Raw genomic sequence first — 20,848 nt, 5'->3', positions numbered from 1 at the left:
GTTTGTTGAAACTATTTTCAAGTTCCTCGATCCTGTGAAGGCCGATTTTACTTTCCAAGTCTCTATTACCGAGCGAAAATGTACCAGACACGCAACGTGCAATACTAGTTGCTCAGACGCGTCGGGATGCTGGGCAGGGCCGTCTTGTTGCGCTTGCGTTGACCAATCTTATCTTTCAGGCGCGCGGGTTGCCTGTTTTCAGTAGTTTTCAGGATGCGAGCCGAGCTTTCGAATTGTTACATTTGGCGCTCAACTTTCTCGCAACTGTTTAACTGAGTTCTCGGAACATTTTTTTATTTGAATTTCTATTGTAATTGTTGTTAATTAGATCGTATAGTGTTTGTCATACGAACAAATATGTGGAGTTATTCGTCCTGTAATAAACTTAGCGTAGTTTCAGTGTACAAACATGTGACTTAAGTCTTCGGTGAATTGTTGAACACAAACTGTCACAATCTTCGCATTATTTTAGCCGCAACATGAAAATAAGGTGAGCTTTTTTATTTTATATTAATTCAAAGCGAAAAATATATACATGTAGCGTCTCGTCTTTGTTTAATAAAACAATACAATATTTAAACTAGTGTGTACTAAGTCATTAGGTAATAATTAAGTCTGTTTTATCTCGTGAAGATAATTGTGTTATTAAAATATTATTTGCTGCGGGTGAATACCTCTTAATTAATATTCTCTCTAGTGGTGTTCTGTATGATTAGCGATAAGTGTTCGAAACGAGAGAAACGAGATGATCGATAATTTAATTACAAATTTTACCTATAAGCCTGGGAAATAATTTTAAATTCCACTTTAAATTCTTATCATCTTGGTAAAAATAATTTATTTCATCCATATTTGAAAGCTCTAAAAGCTTTTAAATTTTGAAAACAATTTCCTCAAAACGAATCGGATGAAAAGTTTGTTTAGGTTTAACATTGTTTGTTAAAGAGAAAAAAATGAGATAACATAAAATTTAATTAGAAAACAAAAGTTATAACTTTGACGTTTGATTAAATTTAGGATTTTTGAGACAGTTCCTAATTTATTTATTTATTAACCTTGACTTTGTAAGAAGTTTTGTTTATAAACATATTATATAGGGCATTGAGAAAATTTAACGTTGTGTACGGTGAGTTTATATTCTATTTACGGACAGTGGAGAGAATGCGGTATTGTGGGATGGAACTTCATATAAACGCAAACTGGGGAATTAATTTATTTTTATTTTGTAAACTATTTGACTTTGTATTAAGTTTCCATAATACACATCCTAACTGCTAAGATAAACTTAATTAGTATGGCCTGAAATTAATTCAAAAAAATAAAGCTTAAAAACTAAAAATTGTCAAACAAGATTTAACCTAGAATTTGTAACCCAACACCGGATGAAAAAATTTTGTGTCTCGTATTCCACCAACCTTTATTCTCAAGTTTTACTTCATTTAATTCAATATTTGTTCATTATAACTTTCTCCATTTTTCGACCCAATTCTATTGATTACATATCATCAAAAATTAAAGCAAACTGAGTAATTAAAGTTTTTAAAATGCTTTTAGTAAAGTTTAATAATTTTCTCGAGGGTACATCGATTAACTTTTTTAATCATGTCAGTACCACATGTCAGAAATTATTAATTGGGTCGTTTTTTTGTAAAAAAGTAAGCTTTCTAAACTTTAATGATAATGAATTTGAGTCCACGGTGACTTGAATATTATTAAAGTTGAAGCGTTAAACTAAGATAACAAAAGTTGTGACCGTTCTTTTAGAAATTTTGGTGGTTTATAAAGCAATAAAGGGCGTTAGGCACTTCTTATCAGGGGCGACATTTTGTGAAAAGTTATTTAAATCAGGTTGATGTAAGAGCCAATTTTTTCCTTAATTAACGCGTTGCTACACAGTGTGTACTTTGTTTCAGGGTTGTAATTTGATTTCCAGGGTAAACAATTGTACTAATTAACGCGGCGGAAGACTGTCGATATTATTTAATCATTAAAATAGAATTAAACATCTGAGACGAACAATGGGTTTAAATTTGGGGAAACAAATAAATAAACTTAATTAAATTGATTTACCTGTTTTATTGATTTTGTTACACAAATCTGTTTTTGTTTGTTGAAATGATTATGGTTTGCTTAAATCATCAAGTGTGTAACGTAAGATTTGTAAACTGATGCTCACCTGAATTGTATTCTAAATGTACCGGAATCCAGGTACAAATTATGTTTGCAGCATTTAAATTTATCCTTTTGTTGACCCCGATTTATAGAAATGACCGTTAGGACTCTCAAGGATTTACGTACAAGGACTCAGCTCAGATCCTTTGCTCTAAACTGTCTTTAAAGAGTCATGACCCCAACTAGAGTCCTTAAATGTTTGTAACTCGAGGAAAAGGGAAGACACCTTCATTAATTTAAATTGCACTTTAATTATTTTGCTATGGTTGTGTCGCAGGCGGCGTTAATTAAATCGAACCACTTTTTTGTTGATCACTTTAAACGGATTTTCTACCTGTGGAATAAGGAAACCGAATTCCATTTATTGGCAATAATTCCTTGTTGATTGTTTCTTTATATTAAACAAGTGTTAATTTAGTACTGGAAGAGAATGACAGAACAAAATAAACAACCTTTTTACAAAGAATGGAAACACCTTGGAGAATTTTACAAAGTTAAATTAGCTCGAGGTAAAACGAGGCTTATCGAGAATTCTCGGATGAATATCCTATCTAAACGAATAATTTGGGTTTTATGAGATATGACAGAAACTGCAGGAATTATAATATTCAAATATGTTTAAAACAAATTTAGAGTTGGTTTTACAAGAAATTTGAAACTTTTGGTCGTGTTTTTAAATGACTTTATTTATTTCAATGTGGCTATGAAAAAATAATTTTTGTTTAATTTTAAACTTTGAAAACTAATAAAAATATTTTGTTTATAATATTTTTTGTTCTTTTTGGAAAACAAATTTTCTGAAACTTACGTGAGCTTGTTATTTATTATAATTTTTAAAACAAAAATTTAGTATTTATTTAGCTTATTTATATAGAATTTCCATGTTTTCTTTATGTTAGTGTCCAATTTATTTGAAAACTTTTGTTACATATTAGTGTTCAAATGTAACACGCTTTCAGTTAAATTTCCGATCAAAGTAGTTTGTGACTTTGAAATTAAGTTGACATTATTGAATTATCTATAGACCCAAGACGTGAGACTTGTCAATTTTCATATATTTTTTTTCTAAATAATTTAATATTACCATATTGCCAAAGGTACTTTGATGAAAGATGTTTTACTCTCTGCTTTAAGTTTTATTTTTTGTTTAGAAAGTAATAAAAATGGGAATAAAACAGGACCACAATGGTGCAAGCACTGCAAGTAGATAAAGAATAAAAAAAAATAAATATCAGAGATAATAAATCTGGAGAAAATTAATAATTGTAAAATTATAATTGTTTTAAACAGGTTAAGACTGCTTTTGATTTTCTCAATTGGGTGAATGTGAACGCCCTATTTAATATTTCCGATTTCTTTCTTTTTCCAAAGCTCTGAAAGGTATAAAAATCGTCTTTTAGCTACAAAGTTGAAAAATAAGTCACCCTGAGCGTTTTATTTCTTTGTCAGCAGTCAAGTAATTTTTTGCGAAACACTAAAATCTCAGTCGGTGGTCATTCTGCTAAAAAAATCTTATCTGACGGTAATATTAAACATTTCGAATTGTGCTTCTAAAAAGCTCTTTCACTTTGATGTATGGTATACACGAAGTCAGAACCGGCGATCAGGTGGTCCATGAAAGCGTTGGCATTTGTTGGGAGATTGAGTTGAATCGAAAAAAAGCTCTCTGCTAGCATTTTCATCAACACAGTAAATTTTTATGAAATTTATTGATGATGAGCGTGACCTGTATGAAAAATGTGTGCGCGGCAAGGTCGAAGTGATTTATAAAGAAATTTTCAGATGGGTAATTTGATAATTACACTGTCTATAATTTTTTTTAAATTTTTATTTGGATTTGTAAAACCATTTTTGCCCGATTACTCTATTCGATTGTTTACTAGTTTGTTTCCAAGACAGTAAGTATTTACTCGTTGCTATCCTAAACTTGGCAGTAAGTATTTTGTTTATTGTTGCTAAGTCGGTAAGCATTCAAATATGTTCTATAACGCCAAAATATTTTGGCGCTATAGAACATTTTTTAGATATTTTATTAAAAAAACTAACAAAATTCAATCGCACAAAAAATGTAATAAGCATCACGAATGTTAAGGACTTCCCGAGCTCAGACAACAATTGTCTTCGATCGGTAAAATGTCCTTACCTTTCTTGATGCTTAATATACTATTAGTTTTTATTGGAAGGAGTTTAAAGTCAAATTGCAATTTATAAAGTTATTGTTCCAATAAGCACCCGCCTTTTGTGCACTTTGAAATAATAAATTTGACGTGACAATAACAAAATGTGGTTTTCAGAAACCTATTTCTCTAATTTGGATGTTGAAAATTATGAAAGAGTGAAATAAATCACTTTTAATTTGAGTGACATTTTGGCAAACGCATAGACAAGCGCCATCTATTATTCACTATATGTATTGTTAACAGTTATTTTATTAATAAGAAAATATGTTAATCTTTGTTTCAAAAAATATTGTGCATACGTGGATTTGCGAATACATATTCGGCGCATTCGCCCAAATGAAGGACTCATTCTTTCGTCGCTCGTGCTTCAAATAATGCACTCATGCGCGATGTATTCACTCATTCGCAATCGGTTCGTAAATAACTATTTCAAAATTTCATTTGCAATTTTCCCAAAATTTCTCTAAAATAAATAAAATACGTTTAAAATATTTGTATTTAGTACTCAAAAAAAGCATAAAGTACACCTTTAGTGTTGGAGAGTTATTAGTTAGAATTGTAATTAAAGGATTGCGAGCACTTCATTATTCATTCAATTTATTAATTTTGATCAAGAAATCGAAACTTAGTTGCTTATTACTGTTTCATAAACTACCAAGGATAGGTATAGGTGAATAGACACTGGGAATTAATTAGGGAAATGTCCATTTAATTGCTTAATTTACCCGAAACCCAAACCTGGAATTTGCAATCATCTTACCAAAACAATAAACACACACCAAACTCTACTTAAATTTAATTACTCGACCTTTTTTACATCAAACGTTGCTAATTATGCTTTAAAATAAAATTATATATGCGAATTGCAGTTGGTTTAATTTCACTCAAATTACAGTTTATTTCACCAATTTTTCTTCGTCGTAAACATCCCGTGTTGAAAATCAAACAAAAGTCAAAAATATTTACTTTGAAACGCCCACAAGTTTTTTTATCATTGCCAACCTACGAATGACAAAATTACGAGGGTGTGTAGTCTGGCGTAGGACATACTGTATAATTATGGCTCAGGCTTTTAAAGCAATTAAATGCGTATTTTAATTTTTTTAAAAGCTGACCAATGAAAATTAATCAAAGTATACTGGCATATAAAACATAAAACAGAATGTGATAAACACCCTAGTAATAGCTAAATGTAATTCAACTTTTTTCGTTATTATATTACATCCTGATTTAGTGTCGTTAAAAATATGTGAGTGTCAATTTTTTTTATGATGCTTGTTTTCTTGGATCTCTCATGCCTTTATCTGAAATTTTGATTGCAAACCCTTTTAATTGCAGTAATGAAGCCATGCAGTAAATGAATACTTTATACTTATCGACAAGGGAGTTCATATCTTTTATTTATATCCCTCGATGTATTAGAAGTTCGGTTCTATTCAGCGAATAATGCAAAGGCTTTGTCGCGCATGTTAATATAATTAATATTTTCTGTAAGATTTTGTTCTTTAAAGTGATGAAATCGAAAAAATTGATGATGCCATAGGTGGCTTTCATCGCTCCGAATGTAACTGTATATTTAAAAAATTGGGGCTGTAAAATATTTCCGGCTTTCTTTTTGTAATAATAATAATAATAGTAATAGTAATAAAAGCCATTTCTGGGAAATAAAAATATAAATCTATATGTATACAGGCTGTATTATGAAAAACGCCCCAAGCTATAACTCCATTATTTTTATTATTATTTTAAATTATGACAATACTTCTTAGAACAAAGTTGAACATTTTCTGTCTTTTATCGTTTGGGATAGATGCTAAATCAATGCTGTTTTAATTCACCGGAAGTGACATCAACTTTAATTTTTTAAATAGAATCCCCTGTATTTTATACCACTTTTGGATTCTTTGTTTAATTGTCTTTTAAAATGTTTTAGTACTACCATATGCCTAAAACTATCAGTTATTGAGATATTCGCCAAATAAAGTATTTATTAAAGTAGGCAGTGGAAAACAATAATATCAAATAATGTTGACAAATATTAATATTTTGCATTTTCCCTTACAATTTTTTTAATTTTTGGTGTTTTTAATCATGGCTGATTAAGTGTGCTTTTAAGAAACTTCGTCATTTTTTTAACTTTTCGACTTCAGTAATAAAAGTTCGTACTTTCCTTTTTACAGTGGTAATTTTTTTTCCAGATGTCTTAACTTTTTGTGTAATACATTTTAAAAAAGAGTTTGTATTGTAACTTGTTTTTGGGCCACCCTGTATAAACAAAAATATTTTCCTGAAATGCGCTCTAGAATATAAATAAAGTTTACAAAATATCAATTTTTTTTTAAATAATAACTGAGCTACCTGAGAATAATAATAATAACTGAGAAGACCTGAGCTGAGATAAATCACCCTGTAGACCATAACGAGGAGAAAAATTAAAAATTAAATTCGTTTTACCGTTTAAGATGCTCATGATTAAAAATTTCGACATTTGATATTTGAATTCGTTCAGGTGTTTAAAGGTTATCATCTGTACCAACTTTTATGATTTTATGTATTCTGCAATAGTGCTCGCTTACATAACATTTTTGACACATGTTCATAGGAAACTTTTGTCTTTAAATTGAATATTCTATCACCTTTTTAAATTTGTAACAATAAAAACGGAACAGGCTGTATAAAAGAGTTCCGTGACTGACTGACATACAACGCACACCCTAGACCACTGAAGCTAGAAACATGAAATTCAGAAGATATGTTCTTTAAAAGGTCTAAGGGGGTGAAATTGGGTGTAAACGTTTAAACAAAAGGAGAAACATAAAATTTGCCTTAAGGGTGTAGAAGTTTGCTAAAAGAAGATTTTTCAAAAATGAATCTCTAAAAGGGTAGAATATGGTGTAAGCATTTAAACAAATATAAAAACATAAAATTTGGGAGACATATCTTTAGAAGGTATAAAGGTCCGCTAAGACTACTAGTTCTAAAAAGTACCATTATTTAGTTTGTGGAGGTTGTGAAGTTGTTTTTCTCTCCTAGTAGTCAATAATCATATTCATAATTATAGACTAAGGGCAATAATGGATTAGGTGGGTAAATACTGATATGGAGGGTATTCCATTGATACCAATAGTATGTCTAGAATATTATTACTTTAAACTATTATCATCACAAGTATTAACGGAAGCATTTCGAGATGAAATTAATGTAAAATTAAATAAAAAAAGACTTAAACTTCCTCATAAAAAAAAATCAGAATAATCTGACCTCTAATTCTTCTGTCTGTCAAAACACTCAAAACTGTCAAAACAACAAATGAGTTTATTTCATGTTCATTAAATACTACCAGTAGTTGGGCAAATTTCAACACTTTTTCCTTTTTCTTTGCAGTGTCTTTGTTATTTTAACAAATATTTCATATTACGAGTATGAAGTTAAAAAAATATTTTAATAGATGCAGAAGTACAAAAATGACATAACCTCATTTACGATAAGAATAAAAAAACTATTTCTAACTTAGTTAATAACTTAGGTAATTAATTAATTACTGTAAAAAGGTAATTGTGAATTAACAAAAATACAAAAATGTGTCACAACTTGCGCTCCAGAGAAAAATTTTAAGTAAGATAAGATACCAGGAACATGGAAAAAATGTTTAAAAAATTTTATCTATAAAAATTTCAAAGTTATGAGGGTTTAAAGTTTGCACTTTGACTCTATTTATTTCTGTTGGAAAAATAATTTTCCAAGTTTTTTTTGCTATAGAGGAAACAAGGAAGCTTTATCCCAAATTGTAACTCTGTTCAATGTTATTTGTGGCTTTTATTGGCAAAATTTTTGTCCCTTTACTAAATAATTGTAAAAAAACATATACAAGATCATCAGTATCCTTAAATAGATATAAAAAAATGTCAAATGTCAAAAAATAAATGTTGCGTCCGAGGCAACATGTCCGTTAAGTAGGGTTACATTTTTCACCGTTGTATTTCTGGGTAATAAATGTGCTAGTAGTAAAAAATGTTATATAAAACACGGCAGTGAAGACTATAAAAAATCTCTTCTGTACCTTGTGATATAATATACTATTATTTTATGATAAATATTTATTTTGGTGTCAAGTTTTTTTATCCCATTACATAGTTTCGTTAGTTGGAAAACGTCGTTTAAAAATTAAAATTAATCTTCTTCAAAACATATTATTGTCGGATCTTATAACAAAAAAATAACAGGGGAATCAGCACACAATTTCCTATACAAATACAAAGACCAGAAGATATTCGCGTACAAAATATTGAAATGCAAACAAAATATTTTTAATAAAATTGTTAACTTTACAATGGTTTTCTTTGCCCAAGGAAATTTAAAATTAAGTCAGAATTCAGAGCTAATAAAAAATAAATTACAGAGGTAGTAATTATTCTGTTTATTATTTACAAATGAATTTTTAAAGGGGGTTGCAACTCCGGTTTACATTGTACGTATCACTACATAAAAATTAATTTTCCGTAAAGCTTTAACAATCCCAAGTTCCTCATTTGGTCAAAATATAAGTGAACAGGGAGCAAATACGAGCTTTATGCGCCAGCCGACTCGTAAAAATTTGAAGAAAGACAAGTTTATTTGATGTCGGGCTCCCATATTTATCTTGTACAAGAAAATTATATTAAATGCAATAGCTAACACAATTCTTGCTTGCGACCTATAAACTTTATTAAGTTCACACATACCGCCCTAGTTTAGCTCTTACTGGCACTTGTGGTCCGTTTACAGCTCTAAAATATTTTCGTAATAAATTGTACTCACATTTTAATATCAAGTCGCTCTAAAAATATTAAATTTTATATTTGTCAGTCGTAAAAGTATTTTTATTAAGAAGCTGGAGTCACAACAGTCGTAAGTTTTTATTTTTGATGAAATGAAGTCGAGGCTAATTTCTCAACCGTGTTGTATTTTTTCGATTTTACGTTACGCTCACTGACGTAGATTTGTTTACGGACTCTAAATAAAGAGTAGCATAAAAATGAGGTATCTCGAATTGTACACCAGAAAAATAAATAGTCACAATTCGCATTTTTAGACGTGGAAACTTTTTATCGTATTTAAAAAGTCAGACATACAATATTTCGCCGCACTTGTGTATTGATATAACGAGTTTTTCGCCGAGTTTTATCAGCTTGTAGCAGGTTTTAAAAAATATAATAGCAAGACTCGAGAATACTTTGAACTGGATCGGTTCATCGCGATCACCGGGGCTAAAAGAATTCATCATGAATCGTCGTGCGGAGGTTGCGGTTCCTGAATTGTGTACAAAAAGGATTTCGCGATGAAAGACAGGCACGGTATTAATAGATAATATACATACTTGACGATGGAAGTATGATATCAACTGACTTTTCAATGAATTGCGATAGGTCACAGTTCACGAGAGCGGAAAAAAGAATTCTGCAGGCATTTTTTTTAACGCTATTACTTCAATATTTAAATACATATTAGTAAACATCATTTTTTTGTAGTTTTATTACTTTAATTAGTATGTAATAGAAGTGCAAAGGTATTTCTAATTAATTTACATTTTGGTAGCAGATTTCACATACCTAATTTATACTATGAACTAGAAATTACTGCAAAAACACGCCGATTTTAAAGGACTTTTGCCTCGCAAATTTACCTATTGCGAACCTCTTGGATTGCCCTATTCGAGGTATCATGAAAGCTTGAATGGCTATCAAAAAGTGTGTAAATCTGGAATCTGGATATCAGAAAGAAACCCTACATAAGATGCAACTAAAAATTTTTCGAGTTTGTCCTTGTGAAGTCGTAACTGGTCTAATAAAATGACTAATTCCAGCCCATTTTGCCACTTTACCTTTTGACTTGTCATTTTATTTGACATTTCCGGTGAGTTAGTTCAAAAACAGACATACGTTTTCGGATTCAAAAATGACTCGATTACAAATTATCTTGATCTCTTGATACATACAGGGTTATTCATAAATATGAAGCAATATTTGAACCTCAAAAATGACCTATAAAATGATGTTAATTTAAATAATAACTCGTGTCCTATCTCTACTGATAAGAATTTTACAGCCCTCTGAATGTGGGTATGGAAATTTTTTGTTATAACTTTGGAACTATTTGACCAAATATTATAATATTTGGAACATTTCCCTGTGACAACATACCCTTTAAACTGGTAATAACGAAAACCGGATACATCCACTCAATTTCCGGTTCCAGCAGTTGCAGGTCACATTTTCTGTGTTTTTCCATTTTTTTGCTCTCTTAACACCAATTTTTTATTGCCCAAATCGATAGAGTAATCAATTTCGATTAAAAAACGCATAACCTTTAATACCCCTAAAATGGACCGTTTCAAAGATATTTTGATTTAAACTGAGGACTGCACAACGCTGAAATCAAAAAATAGGGATTTTGCATAAATGGTATGCACGGCAACCGATGACCATGGTCCCTGCCAGGCATCTATTAACTTTGACAATAAATTTTTGTGAATTTTTAATGAATTAAATGCTACGAGATCCATTTGGATTTATTCTAAGTTATGTTTGGAATCTGAGGTAAACTCTTTTATTAAATATTTTCGATTAATTGTCTAATAATCGTCCAATGTCAAAGTTGACAGATGCCTGACAGCGATTAGAGAGACCATGGTCATTTGTTACCGTGGATATCGTCCATTCAAAATCCCTATTTTTTGATTTCAGTGTTGTGCAGTCCTCAGTTTAAATTAAAATATCTTTGAAACGGTCCATTTTAGGAGTATTAAAGGTTATGCGTTTTTTATTCGAAATTGATTACTCTATCGATTTATGAAATAAAAAATTGGTGTTAAGAGAGCAAAAAAATGGAAAAACACAGAAAATGTGACCTGTTGTCACAGGGAAATGTTCCAAATTTTATAATATTTGGTCAAATAGTTCCAAAGTTATTACAAAAAAATCAAATTTCCATACCCACCTTCCGAGGGCTGTAAAATTCTTATCAGTAGAGATAGGACACGAGTTATTATTTAAATTAACATAATTTTATAGGTCATTTTTGAGGTTCAAATATTGATTCATATTTATGAATAACCCTGTATATGATTTTTTTATAATCATTTAGTAAACGTGCAAAAATTTTGTTAATGAAAGCCACAAATAACATTAAACAGTGTTACAATTTAGGATACAGCTTCCTGACTTCTTCTTCTAACAGCCTGTAAAAAAAGACTTGAAAAATTATTTTTCCAACAGAAATACATAGAGCCAAAATGCAAAATTTAAACTATCATCACTTTTTCATAGATAGAATTTTTTTAACATTTTTCCATGGTATCTTACCCTACATTCGAGTTCTGGCGCACCTTGTATATGTATGTTGTATGTGAATCCATGAAATAAGCCCACTCAAAAAATGCGCACAAGAAAAAAGTCCAAAGAAAAAAGCCCACAAGATAAATGCCCACACGGAAAAAAGCTCACACCGAAAAATACTCATACGGAAAAAAACTCACATAGAAATAAGCCCACTGAGAAAAAACCTCACAAGGAAACAACCCCACACAGAAAAAACCTACACCGAAAAAACCCACAAAGAAATAAGCCCACTTAGAAAAAAACGCACAATGAAAGAAACCCACCCAGAAAAATACTCATATAAATAAAAGCCCAACCGTCAAAAATCCCGGGCGAAAAAAGCTCACAGAAAATTAACTCACAGGGAAAAAACAATCTTTGCTGTCGTGGATGAATTTATAATCTATCAGATGCCAAAAAAAATGTTTTACAATAACCTTTTGCTTTAATTCTATTCAAGAAAAGAAAGTGTAAAATCAAGAGTGTAGAGCTTATTCTACATCTGGTGGCGAAAAGACAGTGACTGAGAAGAAACTTGGAATGGAAAGTTATGAGCGTGCATTTTTTCTCTAAAATTTTCTTACTTGTCATTTTGCAAGAGTTTATAATTGGTTGATCGCAAATAAAGACCAATATTTAAGTAGATAAAATCATTTAGATGTAATCGTTAATGAACTTATCATAACCCACGATAGCAGCGATGAAATCGAATTTTGCTCTAGTAATTTTGAGAACGAGGATTGTTAGAAATATCATTGTTAAAAATTATGTTTATGCTTTAACAACGTAATAATTTGTTTATCATTCTTCATCTTATGTATGAGTACCTACTTATCGCGTGTTTCAAAAATGTGTGGCATAATTTTAACCACGAATACCCCTCTACAAATAATAGAGAGCACAGTATTTACTGACCTAACTCAAAAAATAGAAAAATTACAGCTTTCCAAAAATCGGTATGGAAAATGATTTTTTGGAAATATTTTTGTTATCGTTTATCCGATTATGATGAAACTTTGCATGTTAAGGGACAAAAAGACACTCTTTGATATCGTGTAAACGGAAGTCTTGTAAAAGCTATAGATTTCCGGTGACAATGGGACCCTTTCAGTTTTTGGGTCATAACTCCTTTTTTCAGCCTATTAACAGATATTTTTGATGCCAAAAATCAAAAGCCGGATCATTTTTTCATAAAAAAAGTACTCTTGTTAATATCGCTAAAATGTACCGTTCTTGAGTTATTTTGGTTTAAACAAAACTCTACACCGCGCTGCAAAATCAAAAAGTATGAATTTTGAGCGTATCATTACCTTGGAAACAATCCACTGCGAATGACATAGCTGTCACTGCTGTGACATTTAATGTCAATTTTATTTAATCCAAAGTAAAATTTGATTACTTCTTGATGATCATAGTAAAACACACGATTATGTGTTGGAAGAAACAATGCATTAACCATCCCGGCCATCACAACATGATCTGAGAATACACCACGGAAATTTTTATTATTCAAATCTTTGTTTTTTGCGCTTTACGAAACAGCACAAGCGCCATCTAACGGCATTTGTTCCAATTGTGCTATTGGTTCTTGTGCTCTCTATTCTCATTTGTAGAGGGGTATTCGTGGTTAAAATTATGCCACACATTTTTGAAACACCCGATATATTAGTTTTTTAAAGAATAACAGTGGTTTTGAAATACATTTTATTACGGCGCCTCTGGACATTATTTTTTTTAATAGTGAACATACTTTTAGTAATGTAATTAGTTTTCTTAACAAATTAACGCGCACAACTCCCAAATTTAACATTTTTTCTACTGTCACTACTCAAAACATTGTATTCAGGTAACTAACTTAATAATAACTAAAGAAAGTTTGGTAAAACTAGCGAAACAAATTTTTATTTAACAAATAAAGAAAAAATATTGTTTATATAACTATTTCTGACGATTTATTTATCTTTGGTGAAACTGACAATAAATATTGTATAAAATTTTGTGTGCCCCAAGCCGCCGTCCCCAGTTTAATAATTAAATGTTAAATAGCACACTATCTACTTTTTCTAAAAAAATTGATTACCCAAATATCTCAGAAACTATAGAACACATCTACCAAAAATAAAAAGCGATTTAAAGTAATTGACAGACTGAACTTTTGTAATTTTTTTTAAATTCTTATCGATTGTCACCTCCGAGTCGCCACCTCGATCTGTCAAAGATTTATAATAGAACATTTATAATATGGTGCAAAATTTTTTGGGCAATGTCAATTCAATTTTATTTCTTCATTTTTTCTCGCAGCAAAGCGAGTTGTGAATTTGAAAAAGATGCCGCAAAATAAAACTACTATCCTGTAAATTGAAAGAAATAAGGCTAAGGGAAAACTGGCTTTTAAAAAAGCAATGACTAGAGCTGCTATTTGTCCTAAAAATGAAGTAGCAGTTATTGATGGAAGGTATTGAACAATTACTTAAGAATTTGTTAAGTATTTGTGCAAGAAATTATAAAGTTCCTCTCATGAATAACATTGTATTTAAGAGCGCGAAATCAAAGCATATAGTCAATTTTAAAACTTGCAATCGGTAATATCTCTAGAACTGAAAAAGTTATTGAGAATTACTCAAAACCGTTTTGGTGGTTCCTAGGGGGAATCGAAATGACATGGTAAGTAACGCACCTTCACCCATCCTTGAAGTCAAAGCCACTCCAAGTTGAAAATTTTAAATGACACGACTCTACTTGTGATACATCGTCGGAAAGCTCATCATAAGCGCTTTTCAAAATTGTCATACAACAGCCTATTTGGTAAAGCCGTTTTTCTAATTATTTAAAAACGAAGACTTGTTTTTTTTTTATTATATTCAAGGGTGGGTGGAGGTGCGTCACTTATCATGCCATTTTGATTCCCCTAAGAATCACCAAAACGGTTTTGAGTAATTTTCAATAACTTTTTTAGTTGAGAGATATTTCCGATTGCAAGTTTTTAAATTGACACAGTGTATTTCTTTAACTTAACAAAATATCTAGTATGTAGATGGCAGTAAAACGGGTATTTCGTTCTTATTAGCTATTTAAAACCCTTTCTTCAATTACAATAGGCTGGAACTATTTTGATATCGATTTCAAAATCTTTGAACTACAAAAAGTTAGCAAAAGATTATGGTTCGCAGTTGTCATTAGCCGTCATATGAAATAATTAAATTATTTCCAGAGATCAAGATAATTTGTAATTGAATCATTTTTGGATCCGAAAACATACGTCTGTGAAACTAATTCCAGCCATTTTGCCGTTTTACTTTTCAACCTATCATTTTATTTAATGTTTTCTGTGCAGTCAGTTCAAAAACAGACATACGTTTTCAGATTTAAAGATGACTCGATTATAAATTATCTTTATTTCTATTAATGCATCTCATGGTTATGTACCGCAATGGAAACAGCGTTTTTCGAAGCATAGTTGAGAACGAGTATGAGGACGTCGGTGTCAAAAAATGTACATTACACCTAAAAATAAAGTCTGTTCTTTCGTTTGAGTTAGATCCCAAGGGGTGAAATGTGTTGTGACAAAAAATAACTTAAAGTAAATTTGGTATATACATATTTTGTCTTTGGTACATATTTTGGCTTTGTCGACGGTGACGCTGTCTGGAGGTTCAAAAGTTTCGCCCCCTGCCCTTAAAAGAATTCGTCGTCCTTTTGTGAATTGCAAGTAAACTAGACTAGAGCTTAAGGATAAAAAAAACAAAACTCATTAATTTTATACAAACTTCACCCCGTTCATAAATCCACATAAATTAGGTATAATAATTTTGAAAGGAAGTACACATTTATTAATTAAACACATTTATAGCTATTTTAATTAAAATTTTACTGATTGCTCTACTGTAAACCTCAATCAACTTTTCTGTATTTAATTTTGTACAAAATTACAACATAATTTGTCATTTTATGTGACGATTGCACTGGCTTTTAAATAAATATCGAAGTCTGTTAGTTTGTTACTTCCAAGTCGGTCTGTTATTAATGACCGTCTGAGCCGAGTCTGTGATTTATTCCCGGAGGGTAACGTTAAGCTTTCCTGAGAAATTGATTGAATTACCGGTTGGGATAAACTATTCAAGTGCTATCTAACATCAGTTTGTTTATCAAGAATCTAATATTTCAGCCCTGTTAAGTTTTTATAACTGGAGATAAATGGGTGCCCTTACCGACCGGGACAACATATCCAGAGTCGATTTTTAATGATTAAGATGCACGCCAATAAAGCGGGCGTTTTGCGAAAATTGCCCCCAACGAAATTGCTAAGGTAATAATAGAGCAGGGATTTTCCAGCATAGTGGAACGGAGAAGTATTCGACCTAGATAAATTGTAAGTAAAAAGATTTAGAGCGAGCTCATTCGTTAGGCAGGCAATGAAGGAGTTAAAAAACGACCGGTTATTTATCACTAAACCCAACATTATGTTTCCCGTTAACACAAAACCGGAAAAATTTCTACTAATTAAGCTAAACCTGGAACGTTTTTGTCCAAAAACATTGTTATTCTATCGTCTAACGTTATTACTTAACTATAATATGTGTTTAGGATCAAGACGCTTGCTAAGCTAGAAACTTCCTTACATTCAACTTGCCGATAACAAGATTTCTCCATCGTGACCAACCGGTGGTTGAGCCATTTTGCTATTCTTCGAGATTGTTTTTCTTTTTTTTTACATACTCTCTATTTTCAACTTTCAAATCTCGCAAAATAAATCGATTTCCTGCACTATAATTAGAGAAAAACCGCCAAAAATTACCTAAATTACGATAGTTTCGGAACGAAAAGAAAAAAACATGAGAAATTGGTGAAATAACTCGGGTGAGAGAGCGTTAGTGTTTTTCTGTTGTCTTGGTCTTTGTTTTCGCAAGCTTAATGTTTCGAACGTTTTGCTAACATAAATCATCAAGGATCGCGTCCATTGGTTGGCCGAACACAATTAAACTGCACCAGAAAACTTAATTTAAAAATGTAAAGGGTTAAAACTAACAAATTTTTTCAATAAAAAGTACTGAATATGCATGAAATTTGGTACATTCTTCTGCTTCCAAGCGTTAAAATTCTGTTAGAACGAGTTTCGTATACATCTATACGTGGTTTCCCCGTGGGAACAGAGCACTGGCAAAATATTTTCAGCGGAAGAAAAATAAATTTAATACTATTTGAGTGGAATTAATTTCTTCAATTTGGGAAAGAACAAGATGGGTTTCGACACATTTGTTCGAATAAATTTAAATTGTGGAACGTAAAATCTAAAACCAATGTTTGGGGAACATTAAAATTTATAAGCTTAGAAACGGCTAATCTTTAGAAAGTTGCTTTACGAAAACGACAGACCCGTTTACGATCAAAAACATAATCATTTATCGAATTATACAAAGCACGACAAGCGTTTACATTTTCTAACGAAAGCTCAATATTTACATTATTAAGCTCTTGTCCGCTCTATCGATTTTATTTCATGAACGATTTATAGGCGGTACTGGGAATTTGTAAAATTTCTAATTACCGGAATTGTCCGGAGTTTATTATTACAAGTGATAGAGATACAAAAGCAATCGAGGATGCTTCATAGGACAGCGCAGTGAAGTAAGAATGTAATTCGATCCACATAGGCTGCTAAGCTAACCGAGATTGGTGTGGCTGACAAGAGGGTTAAAGTGAACGCCTGGCATTTGGGAGTTAGACTGCCTTCATGGAAAGTTTACCCATTTGCTAATGACTCCTAGAATGACTTGTGAGGCAAACTACACGTCGTAAAAAACATTCTCATACACAATTTCATGATTCCATGCCATTTGGCCTTTCACAAGGAAACGAAACACTACCGACTTAAGTTACATCCTCCACTCGACTAAGTAAAGGATACAATTACAAGGAAGTGTTAGAGCATAACTTTGGGGTAAAATTAAGAATCATAGTGCATACAAAAATTGGTTAAGAAGAATTCAATTTGGGATTACATTTCAACTTCAATAAAACAACCGAAAAAATGATATGACAACAAAAACCGCGTGATCGCATCAACATATTTTATATTGTATTTTAATTATCATAAAATAATGTTTTCTATTTTATGTCACAATAAGCATTTTGTGTAAATGAAAATAGCTGCACAAAATACAACTTTGTAACATTGTTTTTGGCAACATTTTATGTATGTACTACTTTTGTCATTACTCGCTGCATACTGTCGTTTTCAAGTGAGAAATTAGTGTAAATCAACGTATTTCATCGAAACTAAATGCTATTTTCAAGCGATTTGGATACCGCTAAAAAATATAATAATAAATTCAATTTAAAAAGCGCCCAATACAGAAATTAGTATAAAAAAACACATTTTACCTCTCATTGTGATACTCCTGCATTTGTAACACAATGAGAATGTTTGTAACCCTTGTTTTTTAATAAACTATTTTGATGTCTTGTTCACATACGAAATGCCATTTACTTCCTCAATTGTAGTCGTGTGCATATATACTTTTGATAGAAGGACTTTTCGATCGCTCTGTACATCTCATTTGTGAATAATGGAATTCTATTACAAAAGTGGTTAATTCTAAGACAGATTAACCAAACCTAAATAGTACCAATCAAAATCGGACAATAATAAAACTGCAACTATTGTCAGCTAAGAATAAGCTTTTCATTCAACTCCGTTAGAAATTTGCCAAAAAAAGAGTACTTGGCAAATACAAATTTATATACTGTGCCTGCATCTATATGTGTAAACGAAACGGCTTGTTAGGGACAGAATGCTTCAAAAAAATCGTCATCGTTGCATAAAAAAATGTTGCACTTGGCGAGTTATGTACAGATTTGTCAACAAGAAATTACCACCTAGGATTTGAACTTTTAGGAAAATTACGTTTTTCATGTTGTTTGTAACTAGAATTTTCAGAAGTATTTTTGTATGCCTAGGATTGGTTACCCCTTTTTGTTGACGATTGACGTTTTTCTGTCAACCTGCTGTCAACTATCAATTAATATTAATAAAATATTATATAACTATTATACAACTATCAATTATATAACTATCAATAATCCATACAAGCTGACAGGTGACTTAACCTACATTTTGACACTGGTTACGATATTTTTTGTTTGTCACCAAAAACCAACCTAATCAAATTTATGGCAACCTATTCACGAATATCCCTAAATCCTAGAGAGTAATTTCTTGTTGATACGACAATATGTAGTTAAAATTTATGTATTTATTTCCGTTACAGCTGATATATTTCTTTCAAAAATAATTTTATAAATTTATTTAATTTATTTAAAGTGTGTTAGTTGCCTAAAGCCCGTTTTACATTTTTATATTAGTCGAATGACAAATTGTCCAAAATTCTGTGTCCGGCAGTGTATGTCATAGCTTTGAAACATTCAAAGGCTAAAAGATATAAAAGGCAATATATACAAAAAATGTACAAGTCTTTATAGCAACGTTTCCTTTTCCTCTCAAAACTTCTTTTTCGGTTTCCCTTCTTGTATATTTGCTGAAGTGTTAGTAGATTTAAGAGAATTATTTAATTAAGCTTAAATATGTTTAGTATATGTATTGTGCATACATGTGTAAAACAAATGCCACGGTACTTTTTATTATACGAAATTTCAAAATGAGAAGTGAGTTTTGTGAAAAAATTGTACTATCGACGTCAAAAAAATGAAAACACCAATTTTTCTATTTTGTAAACTGGTCTTTCTATGTCATTGACCAACCTGTCCTACCTCAGTAATTAAACAAATCTGCAAGATTTTCTGAACCCACTTAAGACACATTGTGACACGTACGCCTAATTTTAGATGGAAAATAATTCTTACCAAACTAGTCTTCAGCAGAACCCATAAAACCCTTGACTTGGTGACGTTTCTCTATGTTATCATGGCAGGAAAGACTTGATTACAGGGGTTAAAAGCTTCAAAAATTGAATACTTGATCTATGTTGGTGTTTCCATTTTTTTGACGGCGATAGTACGTGATAGATTTTTTTCTATGTATTCGTTCCCAAAAATAACATTTTTACGAACTTATTTAAAAGTCCCTAAAATGAGTCTTTTCCTCTGATCACATTAATTATACGTAATAAAAAGTTTGAATGTGTTTTTAGGAGTTTTAACAAATACAGGCTGTTCGGTCCAAGTCGGCCGATAACACCTAAACTTACTTGTTTTTCAAAAACTAAATTTTTAAATAATACTATTCATTCCTGGCTTTCTTAGTAAATGCATCAAATTTTTTTGGCACATCCGGTGTAGCCGGAAATGCTACCAAATTTAGTTTTTCAAATGGAACACCTATGCTTTTTTGCTCGAAACAATAATAATTGGCATGAAAAATACGATAAACCACTATTTATTACATTTTACTTTACATAATGCACTCAAAAAACAATTTAAATTTTAGAATTTTATTAGCAAATTTTGCAACGTAGGCGGATTTTACCTGTCAAGGTATTCATGCAAAAAGCAATATGCTTGGATACCTAATAATTGTTAGTTTGATAAAGCCTAATTTGTCAATAAATCTTATTGAGATTTTTAATAATGGATGATATTAATTACGACAAATTGGTAGATCAGCTTGAAGTGTTTTTTAAGTGCAATGAAAATAGAGCGGAAGCTGAAAAACAGTTTAGAGAAAAATACTCAAATAGAGTTCACCCAAATCGTTGGAAATTTAGTCGAATTGAAAAACAACTGAGACGAATAGGTTCGCTTCTTAAAACTAAAAAAACCTGTGGTTCTTAGTGAAGAACAAGAAAATAGAAATCTGAATGTTCTGTTATCAGTCGAAGAAAATCCAAGAGTTTCCATAAGAGAACTGGCTCATCAACTGACAAATTAGATTTGTCAAACTAACAATTAAACTGTATCCAAGTATTTTTTTATTCACACCTTTCTTTTAAAATTAAAAATCAGGCAATGCGACCAATTTCCTTAAAAAATTCTAAGATTTAAGATGTTTTCTGATCGCATTGTGTTACGCAAAATGTACTATATAGTGGTTTACCGTATCTTTCATGTCAATTATTATTGTTTCGAGAAAAAAAATATAGGTGTTCCATTTGAAAAACTAAATTTGGTAGCATTTCCGGAACACTG

At 31.0% G+C, this 20,848-nt stretch overlaps 1 protein-coding gene across 1 annotated transcript in view; it reads left to right on the top strand.

Moving 5' to 3' along the window:
• The first annotated feature begins 241 nt into the window (after positions 1 to 241).
• LOC123008869 (5-hydroxytryptamine receptor-like) overlaps positions 242 to 20,848 on the top strand; it is a 145,106-nt gene continuing 124,499 nt past the window's right edge. The window contains exon 1 of the mRNA XM_044404902.1: positions 242 to 490. The gene's annotated coding sequence lies outside the window, so the exon portion shown is untranslated. The remainder of the gene's footprint in view (positions 491 to 20,848) is intronic.

The sequence above is a fragment of the Tribolium madens genome, unplaced genomic scaffold (genome assembly GCF_015345945.1).
Source record: "Tribolium madens isolate multiple individuals breed KSU strain unplaced genomic scaffold, Tmad_KSU_1.1 Scaffold_19;HRSCAF=116;Tcas5.2_LG9, whole genome shotgun sequence".
NCBI classification, from domain to species: Eukaryota; Metazoa; Arthropoda; class Insecta; order Coleoptera; family Tenebrionidae; genus Tribolium; species Tribolium madens.
This window is presented reverse-complemented; position numbering and strand designations above follow the sequence as displayed.